Source organism: Littorina saxatilis, linkage group LG2, assembly GCF_037325665.1.
Source record: "Littorina saxatilis isolate snail1 linkage group LG2, US_GU_Lsax_2.0, whole genome shotgun sequence".
NCBI lineage: Eukaryota > Metazoa > Mollusca > Gastropoda > Littorinimorpha > Littorinidae > Littorina > Littorina saxatilis.
This window is the reverse complement of record NC_090246.1, coordinates 74,427,408-74,449,239: the sequence shown is the minus strand read 5'-3', so window position 1 is coordinate 74,449,239 and position 21,832 is coordinate 74,427,408. Positions and strand designations below refer to the sequence as shown.

At 42.5% G+C, this 21,832-nt stretch overlaps 1 protein-coding gene across 4 annotated transcripts in view; it reads left to right on the top strand.

Annotated features, from left to right (window-relative positions):
* The first annotated feature begins 4,030 nt into the window (after positions 1 to 4,030).
* LOC138959706 (filamin-A-like) overlaps positions 4,031 to 21,832 on the top strand; it is a 76,672-nt gene continuing 58,870 nt past the window's right edge. The window contains exon 1 of one of the 4 annotated variants that reach the window (XM_070331296.1): positions 4,031 to 4,184. The gene's annotated coding sequence lies outside the window, so the exon portion shown is untranslated. Of the gene's footprint in view, positions 4,185 to 8,208; positions 8,230 to 21,832 lie in introns of those variants that run through there. The other 3 variants (XM_070331295.1, XM_070331298.1, XM_070331297.1) reach the window with 3 other exon arrangements.

The following is a 21,832-nucleotide window of genomic DNA, read 5'->3' as shown; positions in this document are numbered from 1 at the left end:
ACGACGCCTGTGTCAAGCTGGTTGTCTCCCTCATCTTCAGTCGTCTGGACTACTGCAACTCCCTTCTGGCTGGCCTCCCCGCCTCATCCATTCATGGCCTACAACGAGTCCAGAACGCTGCTGCCAGGCTGACGTTGAGGAAGACGAAGCGAGACCACATCACCCCCCTACTTCGCTCCCTGTCAACACCCGAATCTCCTACAAACTGTCCACTCTGGTCTACAAGTGTCTCAACGACTCTGCTCCCGAGTACCTTCAATCCTCCCTGGACCTGTACACCCAGCCCTCCGACCGTCCCCTTCGTTCTGCTGCTGACCCACTCCGCCTTCACATCCCTCGCTCGAAACTCGCATCTGCTGGTCAGCGTGCATTCCCCTCCGCGGGCCCCTCCGTCTGGAACTCCCTGCCGCTTGAGCTTCGCCAGAGCCCCTCTCTTGACGCGTTCAAGAGTAGGTTGAAGACTCAGTTCTTCCCGTAACTGGCTGTGACTTTCATGTTCGACGTGATGTGTTGTGCCCCAAAAGACATTCTTGTGCTGTGCTCTGTGAGAGGTGTTTGCTTTGTGCTTAATATTATTTTGTTTGGACCTAGCTATTGATGTGTACATTGTTGTTTAAACAATTGTTTGTTGTATGTTTATCAGGGTTTGCTAGTGTGTGATAGGGTTCGTGTCCGTCTGTAGATGTTAGTTTCTTTGTTAGTCCTGTGTTGACAACTCTTCGACAAGCGCTTAGAACTGTACCCACGGAATACGCGCTATATAAGCTTCCTATTGATTGATTGATTGATTGATTGAGTAATACGAACGGCCCCAGACTGCATCGGTTGGTCATGGTCAGATGGCAAAATGGTGCGATAGAGCGTCTAATGCACGTGCTGTTCGCTGCATGGAATGGCGCCATGCATAATGATATACGAATGTCAGCCAAACCTGTTAAACAGTAATGCTGTGTAAGAATGTAGAGGACGATGTGATTGTTCACGTGCTAGTCTGTAAAATGACAAATGTCTGTCTTAAGAAAGTTCAATTTGTTCGATAACAATAAAAGTGTATGACATTTACCTTTGTGGTCCATAGCGAGAGCAGCAGTAATACAAATAACACGAAATAATAAAACAAGAAGAGCAAACGCTCGATCGAGTCACTTTCGCAGTTCTGAATATTATATGAGGCATCAGATGGACAGGAAGAAATTGCTATTCACAACACAATGAGTCACGTTCACATAAAATTTGAGCCCGGTCACTTTTATAGTTTCCGAGAAAAGCCCAACGTTAAGTTGTGTGTTGCCGAACAGAAAAGGCTAGTTATCTCCCTTGTTTTTCTGATAACGTTCGTAAAAGGCTACAGATGTAAATACTTTGATGTAAAGAATAATCCTACAAAGTTTCAATCACATCCGATGAACTTTGTCAAAGATATAAAATGTCTAATTTTTCCTTTGACGCTGACCTGTGACCTTGAAAAAGGTCAAAGGTCAACGAAACCATCGTTAAAGTGTAGAGGTCATTGGAGGTCACGACTAAACAAAATATGAGCCCGATCGCTTTGATAGTTTCCGAGAAAAGTCCAACGTTAAGGTGGTGTCTACGGACGGCCGGCCGGACGGCCGGCCGGACGGCCGGCCGGACAGACTAACACTGACCGATTACATAGAGTCACTTTTTCTCAAGTGACTCAACAATTGGCTAATCGATTGACTGACTTGCTTAGTGGTTGTCTTAATGGCTAACTGGCTGGCTAGCTGAGTGACTGGACTACGGCTGACGGACTACAGCTTGCTCAAATATCATCAGCACTGATATAAAACGTTTTCATGAAAACTGAACATGGCAAAACTGGGACGTACTAGCAATACGCCAACGGATGTTATGCGGAAAGGACGTTTGGGCCTTGGGCATAGATTATATCGAACGAACAGTATGCCAAGACTGGTCTGTGTGACTGTTCCTACTTCAGTTAAACTAGTGTTGGGTGCCTCTGTTTGAGTTGTACTATGGATGACCAACATTAGGCCATGACAGTAGGTCGCTATAAAGAGTGTGAAGGACAAAGCTACTAAATGAAGCACAGAGACATGCTGCCTTTTTACAAGGCAATAATTGTTCGCGCAGAAAGGGCCAAGCTAGTGCGTATTAGGAGGCTAATTTCTCCTGCTGAGTGCAAGGCGTAAGGGGGCGAGCTTTCTCAATTAGTACGAGTAAGTGATTGATGTTTGGGGTATGAATTCGGTAGATAACGAGTTAGTACAGTTACGTTCGGAGGGAACACACACACACACACACACACACACACACACACACACACACACACACACACACACACGTTCTAAAAAAAGTTATCTCGCTCTTTCCCATCTCTCTCGCTCCCACCCTTCTCTGTCAAGTATTACGACAGCACCTTTGACCATTATACATTTGAACCTTTCAACCAAATGATGATACACTGTTCCATTATTACGGCACCATCTTTCAGTTCCTTCAACGCTGTTATCACATTCAGATCTAGTCAAGACTGTGCTTCGAGTCAATCTTCTTTTGCCTCCTGTACGGTAATCTAGATATGCTATGTGTTTTATACGGGTTTAGGAATCGTACTGTATAATATATGCTGCTGTTAGGTCAATGTCGATGCACTCCACCCCCCTCCTTTTTTTCTTCTCAAAGTCAACATGTGAACACTCAGGGTAAAACACCTGTGAGAAACATTTCATCGAGTTTGTTTCACACTGGAAATTCCTCACAAATGAGCTCTTAAATGAAAACAAAAACAACCCCGAACATTACTTTTACAAACTAAAAGTAAAAGCCAATTAACAATATTTCTTTTGTTAAGGTTTACAGAACGATGGAATCTTTCACGAAATAAGCAGTTCTAACCTTATGGAACACACTTGCAATAGCATTTAACAGCATGCAATGACACAGTTCGTATGAATGGCTATTTAGTATGCGTAAACCACACACCAGTGTTCGTGGTTTATTCAACCCCTGAGCCATCGTATGCCCGTGTGACCCATTTCCCGTTTTTCACAATTTAGTCGTCAGTTTGTGGTTTCAATGCGACTCGCTGTATCTGCAATAGCACGTCATTGTGTCCCTCTGAATCTAAAATGCAACAAACGACTGCGAGTCACACGAACTTATCGGCGGCGGTTGGATTCAAAGAAGCCAGCGATATGCAGAAAATGCGTCTGCTTGGGCAAACACGACCTTGCGTGATTGGTTCCGGGCTCCCTTTTTTTAAACTTTCAAAACTTCGAATTGTACGGATCTTGTCTTGATCAAAAAAGAATTATCTGATGATTTAAGAACGTTTATGTAACAAGCTGTCAATTTATTATTTAGATTTTAAAAGTTAGATCTAGCGCCAAAACGAGGCTTCCGATTTGTTTCAAAGTAAATCCGGCTGGCCACGCGAAAATAAATTGTTTGAAAAATGCTCGCTTTTTATCGAGGGCACCTAGGATGTTATCTAGCGGTAATTGTTTAAACGAAAGGGTGTTTGTACTATGTGTAAAAGCCTGACAGTGTTTGTGACCAAAAACTGATGGTTTATGTGAGGCTGGGTGAAGCTTTAAACTACAAAGAAGAGAGGGAAAAAAGCAGACTGTCCGGTGAAATCGTGTTGCATCAAACCATCATTCATTGTTTCCTTATATGTGACAATGATGATGAAAGATCCGCAGTTCTATTGCAACATACGTGTCAACACTAAGGCGTTGCCAGCATAACTTGAAAGCCGAAGCTAGATTTCGTCACAGGAAGAAAGACTTTTGGTATTCAAAAAGGGGGAATCTAGCTTTGCCCGCACGTGCGGTTCTACAGAAGATCACAGAAAGTTGCAGAAAGGATCACACTTCCTTGATCACATCTAAGAAACACCTGGAAGACCTGTCCGTCCAGTTCTCCCCTGGGGCTCTTTCAGACCCTCACCTGCATCCCGTTGCACGCTTCAGCACGTTCACCGCGGCGCTTGCATTGGCCTCTCCTTCACGAATACTGGCGGCTATTTTTAGCGCAAGGAGGTATGAAAGGGAAGAAGGCCGTTCAGTTTGCAAATCCGCAGCATCGCACCGTCTGGGACTCACTCTTGCTTGCCTGTGTGTGGTGTATGCTACTTCTGTGAGTGGAAGGTTCACAGGTATTCTCGTTCTTGGAGAGTGTGTACCCCATCAAAACAGGTGAGTTTTTGTTTTAAACACCTTTCTTTAACTTTCACTGCAAATAAAATTTAATTGATGTCCGGCACAGCCTCTGTAATCAAAATATTCATAGGCTAAATACGTTTTACCGTTGTTATTTTTTGTATTGTATTTTTATGTTAGTTACAGTTTATAAGTATGTGACCAGGATATTTCTTCGGTATTTTTCTTGACAGTACAAGGTACCAAACAGCTGCACTGTATAGGAGTGCAATTTTGACGTGCTTTTCAAATCAACAAGTTACTCTCGGAACTCAGTGGAATTTAATAACTGCAATAAAGCTAGAAGACATTTGTCACGAAATAATCTTCTACACGTTGCTTATGTATCTGGGACCAAACATGTGCAAACCTTCGACCCGTGTGAAACTCGAAATGAGCAGATGATAGTAAACCTTCATGGCGTATGCATTCCTGTCAATAAAACATGAAATATCCATGGAGGGGAGAGAAAGAAAGAGCGATTTCACCCAAGCTTGCTCGGTGTTTGAAATTACTCTCCTTTAAAACAGTACTTTCAGGTCACCGAATGCCTTCATCCTTTTCAGGGGGGTTGCTCCTTGAACTGATAACACAATTTACCTGGTGCGAACACGGTATACTTTACTCCTGCAATAATCTAAGTCACAGTGTGTTTGTGCCAATTCTTTTCTACTCTCTTTCCTGTCTTATTTTCTTGCCATAGTGTCAGTCCCCTTTTCTTCTCATTCGTCTTATTTTCTTTCTTTCCTTCCTTTTTACAACTTGCCTAGTTGGCGTTTGTATGAGGCAATATTTTTTGGAACGATATCCTGAGACAGCTTTGCACGAATCAGTGATGTTCATTATCAGTCATCCACTACTTGGAGTCTGAATATCCTCAGTGTTATGGCAGCAAAGTGTCTTGCAAAATCCCCGCCGACCAGGCGCCGCGGCTTGTACATTATTTCCGGATAAGTTCAAGACTCAGCTTACCGCCCTTCTAACGTTGTGCCAGTAAGGGGCCATTGAAGTTGTGCAACTTGCTGTCTTGTGCAAGAAACTGGTCTGAGAAGCCGGGAGTTGCTGTCTTGCCTTTGACAGCCCCCTGAAAAAACCACCTCCAAAATTCAAATAAAAATCACACTAAAAAACTCCGCGCTTTCAAAAATTAAAATCACACGGAGATATGGAGGAACACATTTTTCATGGCACACTTCGTCCCGATGGCATCAACATCATGCCATGATTCCCTTCATCATGACTTGTTTATATGCGTGCGTATGTGTGTGTGTGTGTGTGTGCATACCTTTGTAAATGTGTTTGTGTGTGTGCTTGCATGCTTGTATGTGTGTGTGTGAGTGTGTGTGTGAAAGTCCAAAGTCGGCACATTTGCGAACTCATCACTTTTTATTTACATTTTTTTACTTTTTGCTATTTGTATTATCATTTGTTTAGTGTAGGTATTGTTGACACTCTCTCTCTCTCTCTCTCTCTCTCTCTCTCTCTCTCTCTCTCTCTCCCTCTCTCTCTCTCTCTTACTCAGTCTCTCTCTTTCTCTCTCTCTCTCTCTCTCTCTCTCTCTCTCTCTCTCTCTCTCCAATTTCAAGCCCTTCAAGCGTTATTATTCTGATTTGTTTCGTTTTGGTTTCATTTTTCATTGCTCATTTTTCTTTTTGATTTATCTCCCTTTCCCCCTTATTTTGCGCTTGGAGGACATCATCGCCATCTTCTCTGATAAGTCGTTTTGATATTTGTATTGTTGTTTTCATTTTTTTAACCTGTTGAAGACCTTTAGGTCGAAACGTTGTTCATTGTCATTTGTTTGTATATTTCGTTGCGAGTCCAGTATATTAGGTATTACTCTTATGGGTACTTCAGTAAAATCCTATCGGCAAAATATACTCCTAGAAGAATGATCTGGAATGTCTCCTTGACAACAAAACTTCCATTTTTACGACGGCACCGGTGCATACATTAGTGCCGAGCTGGCATCAACAACTGTAACGATGTGTTCAGGTGTGCGAAACATGGACACTGGCACCACTAACGGCTTTCTCGTCAGTGTGGGAGACTAGTAACACTCCCTTTTACGAGAGAGAGAGAGAGAGAGAGAGAGAGAGAGAGAGAGAGAGAGAGAGAGAGAGAGAGAGAGAGAGAGAGAGAGAGAGAGAGAGAGAGAGAGAGAGAGAGAGAGAGATGGGGGGTACAGCCCTGCTTTGTTGGTGCAAAATTCAACACAACTGAATGTTCTCAAAGTATTTTTGAAAGATCGTCGGTATTACCGTTTTATTGTGAACATCGTTAGTACAGTCAAACAACTGTTTACCAAGCTACCTTCTGCCAGATTTCCCCCCCCCCCCCCCCCGAGTTTCTTAGTTCTTGAATTCAGAAATGTTTGGACGCCAGTATACAGAACACTGATCAACATTAAAATCAAAAGAAGCAAGAACAAATAAGCTGACGACACTATTAAATCCTTGCGTCATCGCCAGCAACATCATCATTCCTCTCATAACGACAGTAATTCAATCAAGGTGTTTCTTTTGTACTAATATTTATAGGGTTGATATATCCTCAGAGTTTGAATTATATGGCTTTGGTGCAAAAAAGAAAGAAGCAACAGCAATAACAGCATAACAAGACCGTTCATTAACACAAATCAAATAATTGAATAAAATATCAAAGAAAAAGCAACCAAGCAAAATATGTGAGGGGGAAAAACTCAACCCAAATCAAAGGAACAGATGAAGAATAAGATCATTTCTGAAACATTTAAAAAGTATCAGACAGAAAAGCAATTATGTGCAGCGTGCACACCTGTAATAATGCAGGCGCCCGTCTGTTCTCGTAAACCTCCGAAGGTGCCATAGATGCCCTTTGATATCTCACGTGTTACGGGGTTTGAACGAATCATGAGCATTACAGGTGATGCGTGGCGATGTCATCTTTCAAAGTATCTCCGATAACCATCTCAGATAAGAAACAATCAGAACAACACGGAACAAAGGAACAGCTATAAAACTGAAAGATGTGCGTTGATGGAGGATCTGGCGTGTCAAAATAACAGAAGGTACGAAAACAAACAGGATACATGAAATTGGATTTTTAGTATTGCAACAAATGCAGGATTTCACGCAGAGTGCGAAAGAAGTACACTATAAGTACGTACATGAACGGCTGCTGAAAAGAGTGATAATACGTTAGAAAATCTTTATTTCTATCGTCAAACTATAAAAAGAGCGAACTTCTTTTTTTTTTTTAATCAGATCTAGAGATTCGTGGCCAAGCAGAGGGAAATGAGTTTGTGGGCGGGTCGAGAGAGAGAGCGAGAGAGAGAGAGAGAGAGAGAGAGAGAGAGAGAGAGAGAGAGAGAGAGAGAGTGAGTGAGAGAGGGAGAGAGTGAATGAGAGAGAGAGAGAGAGAGAGGTGGGGTGTGGAAGTTCCCATTAATTATCGCCAAGTTAGAAAAGGGGCATACAATCACATTTTAACACACCAATCTCGTCTTCAACGATTCCGTGCGTGGGCATGATTTGATGAGCAAAGAACTTGCTTCGCAAAACAAAATAGGATACACTAAGTAAGTAGCTGTCATAATTGTGCTTATTATCCCGTGCTCGCCTGGCGGAAACGAGTGCTCAGTTGAGTGATAGAGCGCGCGCTGTGGCGCGTGCGGGCACTGAAGACTGACAGACTGTGCACGTGCTGTGTCCTTATATGGGGCAGCCTCCTTCGTCATGCGATACACACCGACTTTCGCCACTTTCCACCATTAGTCTATGCTATGCTTGTTTTCACTTCGGAATAGTCTTTGCTTTCCTTGAAAATTGTCTTTGCTTTCCTTTAGAATTGTCTTTGTTTTTCTCCAGAATTGTCTTTGCTTTCCTACCTTTCATGAGTTCGTCGAACCAACGTTTTGCTGTGCACCTGCTCATTGTGCTAGCTTTCCTGAGTTAATGTTTAGTGCCGAACGGCACCCGGTGCGTCTACTGAGCTGTACATGTTAAAGAGGAAGCTACAAATACAGGGAAAACCCCATGACTAATTTGTTCGGCCTCAACTGGTAAGATGGCATTGGTAGTCTTGAATGCAGATGTTTCCAAGTATCGGCACATTTGTTTGTTTGATCGTTCATGGGCTGAAACTCCCACGGCTTTTACGTGTATGACCGTTTTTACCTCGCCATTTAGGCAGCCATACGCCGCTTTCGGAGGAAGCATGCTGGGTATTTTCGTGTTTCTATAACCCACCGAACTCTGACATGGATTACAGGACACATACCTGTCAAGTCCTACGCGTTCTGCGTAATTCTTACGGGTTTTCGGTGTTTTTTGGGTCCTACGTCGTATACCTCAAACCATACGCATTTTCAGCTCTTTTTTTTTGTTTGCTGGCATGGACTGCCGTTCATTCATTTCTGAGGAGGAGCTTGCACCAGCTACACAACAGAAGTTCTAGCATGATGTGCGCCAGTTCTACGTGGCCTGTGTGAGGAAAATGTTGAATAAATTTCCATTTGGCAGTGAAACCCTGCAACACCTTCAAGTGCTGGATCACAGTCTGGGAGCTGACACACTGACTGCCTTCTTGCAGGTCAAAATTAACTCTGATGCATGCTGCCATGATTTTAAGGTGACTGGCAGCATGATTGACAAAGCAAAGATTTGCACAGATGAATACAACAAAGAACACAAGTGACAAGTGACAAGTACAAGTGAGAAAAAAAATGAACGAACAAGAGTGCAGTGTAAATGTATTACATGTAGTGGTAAATAAAGTGCAGTTTGTGTAGAAAGGAATTTATGTGTTTTACTTTTAGTTTGCGAAAAACAATCTGATTGTTTTAGTGTGTATGCGTGAGAAGTTGAATTTGTGCGTTTAACCACATCCTTATCCACGCATTAACTATGGTTTTTGATCCCCAACTATGGTTTCTTATGCCATTTACTATGGTCAGAGGCCAAAAGTACTTGACAGGTATGACTTGGTCTTGTGCTTGCGTGTACACACGCGGGTGTTCGGACACCGAGGAGAGTCTGCACACAAAGTTGACTCTGAGAAATAAATCTCTCGCCGAACGTGCGGACGAACTCACGCTGACAGCGGCCAACTGGATACAAATCCAGCGCGCTACCGACTGAGCTACATCCCCGACCGTATCGGCACATGAGAAGTGTTTAGGTTTTTTATTTTGGTCACGAAATAAAATTAAAGCTGGTAGGGTGGAGGGGGGGGGGTCAATTGGTATTTTGTTGATGGCAACATGTCCGAGTCTGAAGTAAAGCTGTTATGTGGTCGCGGTAATCTGTGTGATACTCTGATTTTTATGTTACTTGCTATTTGGGTTTTGCGTAAAAAAAAAAAAAAAAATCCCAAGAACGGAAGTTAGCTTTGTCTTGTCCTGTTTTTTTTTTCCTCGAGAGTCCCGGTATCTAAGGTTAAGAAGTCTAGACTTCAGTGAGGTAATCAAGTACTTGTCATTGGCGTCTCCCTTCAGTAGTGATACCGTGGCCGAGGGTGCCGCGGGCCCAACAGCATCTTATTAAAATAAAAACACGCACTGGAAGTTGCATCAGGTGATTTATGTTTTCACGTAGGCCACCATAAACTCAGCGATGTGAATCTGCATGTACTCTGCCTACACGCTGCCAGGCAAGGCTAGGGCTTTCTGCCAATGTTTGGCATGGGCGGGCGTGTTTGTGAGATGTATATGCCACTGAGTATACTTGATAAACTTAAAACAGAGTAACCCGTCTCTTCGCTTCAACAAGGAATAAAATCAAAATGTACACAGTTTTCATGGCTTATTTTTCCATGAGTATTATGCCTTTGCATTTGTCGATGACTGCTGACCTCCCCAGCAGAAACATTCGTTTTGCGTTTGACTTAATTCTCAGTGGTTTAGTTGCACTCTCCGCGGCATTCAACAGCTACGCACATTCCCTACTCCCCCCCCCCCCCCCCCCAAAAAAAAAAGAAGAAATGACAGTGTATTCGTCGGAATTTAAAACTGCCACCGAAATACATGACCGAGGTCTTGGAAACAATATGGAGACCGTCAAAGAGACGATTACATCATCATCATCCTCATCCTCATCCTCATCATCATCATCATCATCATCATCATCATCATCATCATCCATTCTGATAATCATCGGTCGACGGCTGGCTCCCATGAGGTCGCCTTCACGCGGCGGGAGCGTTTAAACAGAGCTACCCCACCCCTTTACTTCTCTTCTTTTGTCTTATTTCTGCCTTACCAGTCCTTTCACCTATATTTCCTTCCAAGAAAACTCTCCTTACTATTCCCTGCAGTTTTCCAATTCTTTTCTTGTTGTCTTATTTCTACCTGACTGGATCCATCACCTTTATTTCACTTACCAAAAGTCTTCTTTTCCACATCCTTATTTTCTCTGCACCCCGCATGTCGTAAGAGGCGACTAACGGATTCTGTTTCTCCTTTTACCCTTGTTAAGTGGTTCTTGTATAGAATATAGTCAATGTTTGTAAAGATTTTAGTCAAGCAGTATGTAAGAAATGTTTAGTCCTTTGTACTGGAAACTTGCATTCTCCCAGTAAGGTCATATATTGTACTACGTTGCAAGCCCCTGGAGCAATTTTTTGATTAGTGCTTTTGTGAACAAGAAACACTTAACAAGTGGCTCTATCCCATCTCCCCCCTTTCCCCTATCCCATCTCCCCCCTTTCCCTCGTCGCGATATAACCTTCTAGGTTGAAAACGACGTTAAACACCAAATAAAATAAAAGAAAGAAAGTAAAGGTCGACGGCTATCGCCAGTTTCTCTCTGACAGCATGCTAAATTATTGCGCGAATCTATCAAAACAAGAATACAGAGTTATCTCCCATATGTTTTTCGCGAGCACTGATCTAAATTTGAGATCAGTGTTCGCGAGACGAAAATGATTGCAGATTGGCCGACTTCGACAGTGATCTCCGTTCTGTGCTTCACAGTTATGATAAAGACATCGTTCTAAGGTCAAAACAAGTCGAAATTTTGAGACTGCTGTCGGAAGGAGACCGTGATATATGGTTGCACCACTCTCAATTGGTTACAGAAAAAATCGTCTGCTCCGGCGCGCGCCGAAGTAAAGTTGATTATCACGTGACACTTTAGAGTTGTTTGCACAGTAAATACATCCGCGAAAGATAGCTCGCTTGAAACTGTCTTACATATCAATTCCTTTGTAATCTAACGATTACACAACACCATGAAAAATCATTATCGACGATCGCGAATCTACTTATATCCATAACACATTACGAAAAGATCTAAATATGTAAAAAAATCGATTTCTTACCCACAGAAAGAAAACCAAGGCATCCTGTCAGGGATAGAATGAGACCCGAAGGGAAGTAACTCATTTTTGACCTGAATTCAGGATGCATCATCATCCATCATTTATTTCTTTCATTACTTTATTGTCCCATCGCTGGGAAATTCGGGTCGCTTCCTCCCAGTGGAAATCATTATCATCATCATCATGCCTTGCCACGATGGATTTCAGATGGTCAATCAACTGGATACAAAGCCAGCGCGCTACCAACTGAGCTACTTCCCCGCCCAGCGTGAGTTCGAACCCCACGTTCGGCGAGAGATTTATTTCTCGGAGTCAACTTTGTGCAGACTCTCTTCGGTGTCCGAACATCCCCGTGTGCACACATGCGCACGAAAAAGATCCCACGTTCACAGCGAAAGTCTCAGGGCTTGGAAAACACGAAGACACGCACGCATCATCTCTCTTCTCTGATTATCATGATCGTATTTCGATACTTCGACGAGACAAACCCAATGCTGGTGTGTCGAAGAAGACAGCCACAGCGGGCTTGTTCGAGTCAAAGTATCACACCATATCTTCAGCATATTACCAATACCTGTCCCAATATAGACCAACTGGTCTACGAGGACGTTAAACCCTAATAGTCAGTCAGTCAGTCAGTCAGTCTTAATCATGCAGTTTTTTCATGTAGGAATCCACAGAGTGAGGAGACCGACATAGTGGGGCTCCTATGTTGCAAAATCATTCAAATCATGCAACAAACACCAAATTAAGCAAATATGAAGAGTTTTATGTGCTTAACAAAACCTGATACAGAGCCATCGCGAAAAATAAAAAAATGGGTAGTTTTTAAACAATTTTTCAAAATGGCCGCCAGTATAAACGGTTGGGTATGTTAGGCATATTTCACTTCATGTGATTAACAGCAAATTTGGCGTAAATGGACATTTGCTTTTGCTTAACAAAACCTGATACAGAGCCACCGTGAAAAAATTAAGAAATCAGTAGTTTTTTTACAATTTTCAAAATGGCCGCCAATAAAAGGGTATTTAGGCATTTTTGATGCTACAAGACATTCTCTTGCAATAGAAACTAACACAAACACATTTTTAAACAAACAATACATGTATTGTTGGTGCAGAGAATGATTGGACGGTGTGGGTGGCAGGGTTGAAGAATTTGTGGATTACCTAAACTGTGCAAAAATAAATATATTGCACCAATTTTCATACCAAAACGAAAACATTCATTCCTGTGCTGTTATATTCAATGTATGCTATTGAGGGCACTCAACTTGGCTAACTGGAACACTTTTAAGATAAAAGGTGGCCTTTACATGGGTTATTTGACCGCCGCCCAAATAAGGGTACCCCCAAAATAAAACTGATAAAAATGTAATGTATCAACTCAAAAGTCGACTAAAATTCATAATCGCTGTATTTCGAAAACGTTGTTTGTTCTCATGTGTTTACACAACTAGCACATTCCGGCAAGTGTCTATACTCAAAAGAAACTTTGGCAGTATGTACTTGAAACAACCATCTGTCATATATACATGCGAAGTCAAAAATATGTGGGATGTAAGTCAACAAACCTGTGGCAGTTTTTAAAATATTATTTCGTGAAGATTTGAAAGTGTACTCAAACGGTTGAACTACGCCTCGTGTGTAGACACACATTCCTGAAAGTTGCAACGCAACCCACTTGGTCATTGCTAAAATACATGGATTTTAGTTGACTTGGGTATCCCTCAAATTTGACACATAAACATCTCATCCGTGAGATCGACACATACATCAGTAGGCACAACACTAGAAATATGCAAGATGGCGAAATAAAACAACCTGTTCTGGATGGATAATCAAGTTGACTTTCTCTTCGTATACAACAGTGACCCAGTTGTGCCTCAGGAATTGTCGTCGGCTTTTTAAAAGGTACCCGAAGTTTTTGTCACATCTCTTTGTCACGTCAAGGGTATCCTTATTTTGACGGCGTAAATGATGATGTTAAAAAAAATGTGCCAGATAGCGAAGATGCGAGCCTTTAATGGCATAGACAGTTTGAATAAAATGACACAGGAATAAAAGTTTGAGTTGGGGTATGAAAATGGGTGCAATAATATTTTTGCACAGTTTAGATGCTGACAGTTTTCACAGGCATGCAAGCACATTTGCAGAGAGCTGTGCTCTGCAGTCCTTCTTAGCAGCATTTGCAGCGTTTTGTTGTACAGCTCTTCTTGCAGGCACACCTCATGAGTTCTCGGCACACGCTGGATACCTCTTGAAAGCTCGTCCAGAATGACTCCCACTTTCCAGCCTTGAACTGCCAGCCCACAGAGTTTGGAAGTCTAATAGGTAGATGGCTCTTCTCAATCTCATGTCCTGCAGCAGCACCTCACTTGTAAGGGGATTATGGTCAATTTGGCAGCTCTTTTTACTGAAGAGGTACCGTCTAGCACTGTTTACACCCAGTACGTTGCTGGTTTTGTCCTACAAATGTACACCAAAAAGCTCTTGTGCTGCCCTGTCAGTGGTACTCAGCTTACAAAGAGGAGCAGACAACATGAAGAAAGTTTGAGTGACGTCTTCAAATGCTTGCCATACTTCCCAAGCCTTCTGATTCCCCAATACCATTGAAGAACGACATAGTGTCACAGCCTGTAAGGCTATGCAAAATGGGCAGACAGGGTGACTTCTCTTGGCCAATGGCTTTGGCAATGTGGCGATACACTTCACGAGCAGAAAAAAACGCAACACAGCTGGAATGAGAAGCAGACTGTCTGGCCTCCTCTACATCCATGGTGCAGGAAATCAGCCTGGGGTACCCTTCACACAAAAGATGAAAAGTGACATTTTTATTTGAATGTATTTGAATAATGTTTACTATCTCAGAGAGTCGGTCAAAGCCGGGTTAGCAAGTCTTCACACAACAGACCAAAATGAAAGAAAATTGTATTTCATGAATTCGTATAATTCTTACTGTTTCAGGTTAAAAAACAAACAAACACAGTTTCCAGTGACCCAACTGATTCTGGAATCTTTCTGACCGCTACATTTATTCGCTTCAAACAGTCGCTAACAGAATGTTGACCATAGTGAGGGTTCGTACGTTAAACCCATCAAATTCACAGAGGTCGCTTACAAATGATGTGCAAACATGTTCCAATTAATACAAATAAAAATATCTTACTGTTACTTTAAGATGTATTAGGTAACAAACCTTGATACAGTAGTACTACTACTAGTGAAATCGGCTCCCTTCTGTGGCACCGGAATAAATGCAGAACGCTTGTTCCCAGGAACCGGCATGTGATGTAACTCTTGTATATATCCTGTAAAAATAAAATTCACACCAATGCACGGTCAACTTAAAATAAGCAAAAGGATGAGAAACAAGCAACAAACCAAAATTGTAAAACTCAAAGAGCGGTACCTCTTCATTTTTCAAAACCACTTATCTCATTTGATTAGCATACACTGTATGCTTTTGTCTGTTACCTACCGTCTTTGAAAGTTTGATCACAACACTGTAAAGACATGGGGAGTGGAGTGTTTTTATCTCCAGCTGGTCATCCTACTATCTGGCCTACCCTCACTCAGTTTTTGACTCTACCCCTCCCCACCTTATGGAAGTCCTTAACGTAGGCAGGACTAATCATTTATCATACCATGAACAATCTCTTTCTCCTCGCCCTTTATTCAAAGTTCGTTTAATCTGTTTAAAATCACCAGCGTGGCGATCATGATTTCCTTACTTGTAATCAACAGATAGATCTAGATCTATCAGCATCACAAGATTAAACAAAGTCTCTGCATTTCAGCGCTTCACCCGATGAATAACAGACCCCAGGGGAGAATTAAACAGTAAAATGATGTGACATTGGTGAATGGATGCGTATTCTTGAAAACTTACCTTCAGAAACGTTGTTTTCGCTCAAATCAAAACACGCAATGTTGCGGAGGCCGCCATCTTGAATTTTCATGCTGCGGATATATAAAATTCTAAAAACGATCAAATTAAATACCAGAACACAAAAATACCCATAAGAGTATTTATGTCATGCATGTGTTATCAGCAGACAACTTCTGGCGCATGGTAAACCATTGAATTTTACATTTGCTGAGTTGGGAATATTTACTGCTGAGCGCTTTTGGTACGAATTTCGTCTGCTGTAAATGCAGCCTTTTATTCCCTATCAAAGACAAAAAAAAACGATTTCTGAAGTGGCTCTGTATCTGAAATCCCTTAAATAATTATAAAGAACAATATCACAAAGTATGATGTTTGTTGCAAGATGTGAATGATTTATGAGTGCGTCTGCAACATACGAGCCCCACTAACACAGAAAAGCGAGTCTTAACTTGGACTGCTGAATCTGTTTATGAACACCCGCTCGTAAATCATTCTGCTCTTCGCAACTTGCCACACTAATCGCTATCTCCGTAATTACATAACCATCTTACCTGTTCCAGCTGATACCGGCCCCTCGCTTGGTTTACTAACGTATCTTTCCAACCCTTTGATCACTGAGACGGGCTGTTTTACTTGCTGTAGTTCCAATCAGAAGGACCCCGAAAAGTTCCTGAAAAAATAGTTCAGTCGTTACAGACGCGAAAAACGGTCGACATGAAGTATGCAGATGATCTCATTAAAAGAGACGTGGAACAGAGTCGCTTACTCGCATAATGCCGGAGGAATCGTGATTTAATCATTTCGCGTTAGAAATTGATTTTTCACTGGTACTGCTTTCGGCAGGGTTTAAAAAGCTCCAATAAAATACTAGGTTAGTTGTTAGTGACGTGAAGCATGAAATATGGATCGGTTAAATGAATATCCACCCCTGTAAGCTAGAGAATAATCATCACCCAAACAGGCACATTTCATGGCACAATTTTCAATCATTAGTTCCCTGTGTTTGGGTGGGAGTGGGTGTGTGTGTAGGCTGTATACCCAATACACGACACCAGACAAATATTTTCTGTATTGCCCCACACTTCCAACCTTCTGACTGTAAGTCAAACTGACTTGGCATGGTGCCTCAACTTGTGTTTTGCACCCGTGTTGAACTTTTGAACCAATCTGCCTGAACATCATCAATTTCAGTGTTTAAGTGCCACAAATTTGATTTTATTGACCTTCTTGGCGCAGCGCCTTTCAAAATATTGCGTTCATTGACTTTTCCTACTTTGTCAGGTTCTACGTTTTAATTGCTCCCTCATAAATGCTGTGTTTTATTTGAAGTCTTAACAGCCTCAGGGATGATTTAAAATCTTGATGGGCAAATATTTATGTTCTTCGTCGCTTATCAAGTTATATTAAATTTCAAGAGAAAAAACAAGTCAGCTGTTAAGGATGCGAAAAACATATCAAATGAACTAATAATGTAGTTTGTTTGTTTGTTTGCAAACACACAGACACACACACGATCGCACACCGATGGAATAATTAAGGGCTGTATTATCAGACAACGTTGTAGAAACGAACATCCGGCTATTTCTTCGATCTAAGTTGGCACTTTACCAAATGACCTCACGGTATTTTGAAAGTGAAAACGAAATTGTAAGTTATAAACTAAAGGTATCTGGCAAACACCTGAGCTAAGTCCATTCGTCAGCCAAGTCACTTAGTCAGTCATTCCAAACCCAGGATATAACTCCTCATACAACGAATTCTTTCTTCCTTTCGTACCCGAAAGTAGCCCTTGTCAGTCAGCAAAAGCATATGACTCTCCTTCATCAGTGGCATCTGAAGCAGTTTATCACCAAGGTTCCATTTATCATTCTATCTGCTTCCTGCTGTTGTTGTCTGTTCACCCGCAGGCATGATGCCGTCTGCATCTCCCACCTGATCCTTGAGAGTTAGCTCCCCTGGTCACGGATTCATGGCCGCGGTAGCGCACCTGAAATGACGTGATTGTTCATTGTTAACATGTATGCACGTGTGACTAAGGGTGGGGGGGGGGGGGGGGGGGGGGGGGTGGGTGGTGGAGATCGGGTCAGTGGGGGCTGAGGGAAGATCCGAGCGGAAAGGCGTGCATTTGAAATGTTTCTCGAATTTCTGCATTACTTGGCCGGGTTTGTGTGTGTTTGCGTGCGTGCGTGCGTGCGTACGTACGTGCGCATGTGCGTACGTGCGTGCGCGCGCGCGCGTGCGCGCGTGTGTGTTCGGGTGGGAGTGGGTGTGTGTGTAGGCTGTATACCCAATACACGACACCAGACAAATATTTTCTGTATTGCCCCACACTTCCAACCTTCTGACTGTAAGTCAAACTGACTTGGCATGGTGCCTCAACTTGTGTTTTGCATCCGTGTTGAACTTTTGAACCAATCTGCCTGAACATCACCAACTTCAGTGTTTAAGTGCCACAAATTTGTTTTTATTGACCTTCTTGGCGCAGCGCCTTTCAAAATATTGCGTTCATTGACTTTTCCTACTTTGTCAGGTTCTACGTTTTAATTGCTCCCTCATAAATGCTGTGTTTTATTTGAAGTCTTAACAGCCTCAGGGATGATTTAAAATCTTGATGGGCAAATATTTATGTTCTTCGTCGCTTATCAAGTTATATTAAATTTCAAGAGAAAAAAGATGAGCAGATACTTGAATATAAAGGGGGAGTAAGGATCCTTCCGATATATCTTGTTTTCTTCTTCCTTGGCGGACAGTTTTAAATGGCAAAGACGATGACGACGACAACGATGATTTTATTAATTATGCTGATGACTGTTATCTTTTTTAGAGACCAATATAAACACACACTATTTGACTCATTTGGCATTGTCCTAAAAATAAATGTAAAGTTACATATTTGGAGCTTTTCTCACGCAATGCGTTTTTGTATTGGAGTCACATGCAGGAACAGTCGCAAAGTAAATAAGCCGTAAGTGTTATGTTTATGTTTTAAATGTAGGCCATATTCATAGCAAGAAAAGAACTGACTGATGAACGGAGAACAAATCGCCTATTAAAGTTTATCATGACCGTCCAAGTATTTTTGATGTAGACATTTCCCAATTTTGCGCAAGATGACCGCGGCAAAAGTCGTATAAACATATCGCCGTAATAACACACAATTAAAGGAATGATTTGGTTTTTATATAGCTTAACATGAACATATTCAGTACACAAATCAATTGGTCATGACAGACAATTTATAAAACGATTTTGCTTTTGAGTTAAAGAACGTATTTTGAGGGGGGAAAAATTGCCAGACATGAGTCTTCTGCAGCAAGAGCAGAATGTTCTGACAAATTTAGCCAGGCCTGGATTTTGCTCCAAAAGCACCGTTTTACGTCACAAGCACTGTTGCAACGCATGAAGCGAAGCTCGAGCGTTGCGCAAGGTGCTTTTTCTGGTTTGTACCTGAAACCAACAGGTGAGCCGTACCAGCCGGGGTAGCGGGTTCAGGTAAATGCGGACAGATCGTTCCAGAAAAGAACAGATTCGGAATAAGGATTGGGTGAGGGGTGATGGGGGGGGGGGGGTGTAGGGGTGGGGTAGGGAAAGAATGGATCGAGCACTCTTGAAAAGAATACAGGTTTGGAGGACGATGGGAAGAAGGGTGGGAGATTGTGTGATGGTGGGGGGCTGGAGGGGGGGGGGGGGGGGGGTGGGGGGGGGGGGGGGGTGGGGGGGGGTTGAGCGGGGAAGACCAGGATGTAGATCCAGACTTTCGCGTTCAATCAGCCTGTGCCCTTTTTGCCGCCAGCTGCCAGAGAGATTAGGAAGTTGCTCAATGCCTCTATCTTGGCTTCTTTGCGACCTGCTTTCCATCATGCTCTCTCTCAGCACCCCCCCCCCCCCCCCCACCACCACCAACCCCACCCCCCCTCCACAAAATTGTAGCTATTGTTTCAAGAAAAAAATCAGTTACAGAAGTAGTGCATGTAAAAATAATAGGTTTAGAACAAATGCAACTTACATGTCGATTTGTCTTACAGATCTATGAAACGTATTCCCTGATGAAAGAGAAAAAGAAGATCTGTTCAGGTCTACATGCAATTGCGCTTTGAAAACTCAAGGAACAGTGCAGTGGCATCCTCTTTTCCCAATATGTTTACGAGAACATGTGGGGGATTCTAAATGTTCGACTATTTTGTTTAGCAACGTTGCCTGCCCTCATTCTTGCTTGTTTGCACAGAGATGCAGGTTCCTGATAAAATAGGGTGGTCTGCTACTTCACTTACTCTACCTGTGTGCTGCGAAGCAGGTCCACGTCGTGTAATTCAAATACCATTAGCCCCACTATATTTACCTGTCCAAATCTACTATCTAATTATGTAATGAGAAAAAAACATTGGCATTGCATTCTTCAGTATAGCGTTAGGTTTGTTTGTACTGTTTGTAAAGTTTGTACTGTTTGTAAAGTTTTACAGCGACGAGGGGGACTGCGTCTCACCCCTCCGGATAATCAATGATTCAAAGCTTGTTTTTATGTTAATATGTTTAATATGTTAATATGTTTATGTAATTATCGTTTCTTAAAATCAAAAGATACTGGTTATACTTGTAATTTCCCTGCAAATGTTGATTTTGTAAGTTCGAACAAACTTGGCAAAAGTTTTGATGATTAGCTAACGTAAACAAGATTTGTCTGCCTAACTTCTTTCAATAGATAAAGGACCCCCAACTTGCCTATAATAGGAAAGCCTTCCTGTGAATATTTACTGAACCAGATTTTCGACACAGTCTGCATTCCTAAACGTGTACATACCATCATTCAGTGAAAGTGCCAAGCCTCGAGAAAACAATTAACATGCCACCGATCTCGACTTTGATTGGTTGAACAGATGGAATCACAGAGGAAATTGATGGGGGAGTTATGTTTTGCAGATTCACTCTGCTTCTGTTCTTGAAGCTAGCGGCAGCTTGGAATCAAAACAGTCAGGGTTATCCATCAGTCCATTCGTCCATCCATCCATCCATCTATATCTATCCGTCATTACAGTCGCGTGTCCTGCCACCGAACCATCCCGGCCTCCCTCCCTCCATTACTCGCTTCATCACAATAGCTAAAGTCCTTCACAATTAGGTCTACCGTCTATTGACTTCAATATGCAATGTCGGTTGGAGAAACCCTGTCATGCTATGAATATTTGTCATTGTTTCAGCACGAAAGATCACAACACAACACAGACCGCCGCTACAACACCCCTTCCTTCCAACCCCACAAACGTCTATTTTTTTCATCCGTATTCTCGCTAAAACGGTCAGATCACCAGAGAGAAGAGTGAGAGAACTTCATATGCGTCATTTGATCATGCATCGCCACCAAGATACATGTGCTTGAAGTGCTCAAAATCAGCCCCGACAAGAAAATATAAACATTGTTCACGTTCTCTGAAAGTAAAATCCATACTCGTATGTTTAATTCCAGCAGATCCGTTACATAATACCGCATTCCCAAACACGCAACATCTGCGGCAAGCAGAACGATTCCAAGCCACAATATACAGCAAAGAGCAAAATAAACAGCTGTAAAACTAGAAGGTTAAAGACACGGACATAGAGCGTATCATCTTCGTTTCGTAATGTCAGGCGCAAACCGGGAACAGCCTGTGTTAGTTCACCTACTGACTCCCTCTCCTTAGCGCATTTTCACCTGCAGCAAAGCAAACAAACGAGATCTCCAGTTTCTCACCTTCTTACCTTGTGGTTCCATGCCGATGGTGGAGGTACCGCACAAGGTCTTCGGCAAGGTGCGCGTGCATTATAGTCTGCTTCACACCTGAGGCATTTCTGGCGTGGTCTTGCGGGGGTCTTTTGATGCGATTGTTTGCAGAAGGTATGCTACAATGGGCATGGAGAAACTTTGCTGAATGTGGGGGATAAGCCTGTGTAGTCTCGCAGAGAGATTCAGAATCAGCTGAGAGGCATTGTTTCTCGACAATGTACTCTGTTCATGAAATGGTTTTCAAGACACGGTAACCATCTGTAGACGATAACTTTGCAAATGCAACTAACAATGCCATTGCCAAATTTGCTCGATTTTGTTGTTGTTGTTGAACACGTACAACATACCCGGAAGGCCTTACCCTTGGATGCTAGCAGGTAGCTCAGTTTCAAAATGTTTGTGTCGATCAGCGCGTGTGTGTCTGTTTGTGTGGTCGGAGGAGGTGGGGGTGAATGCCCGCGAGCCCTTTCTGCGAAGGTGTTTGTCCCAAGTGCAGCCGCTTCTGCATGACCAGTGTCATTTTGATTCATTATCATTCTATACACTTCAATACCTTTTTCTTTTGCCACATGGAGCGGAATCTAATGCATTTTCGCTGTACGTTTCCATGCATGTGTTAAGCACACAATGTGCAAATACTGCATGCTGTTTCGTAGGATTATTCTTGTTGTACGTAGTTGACGGTCTTCCGGAGCCA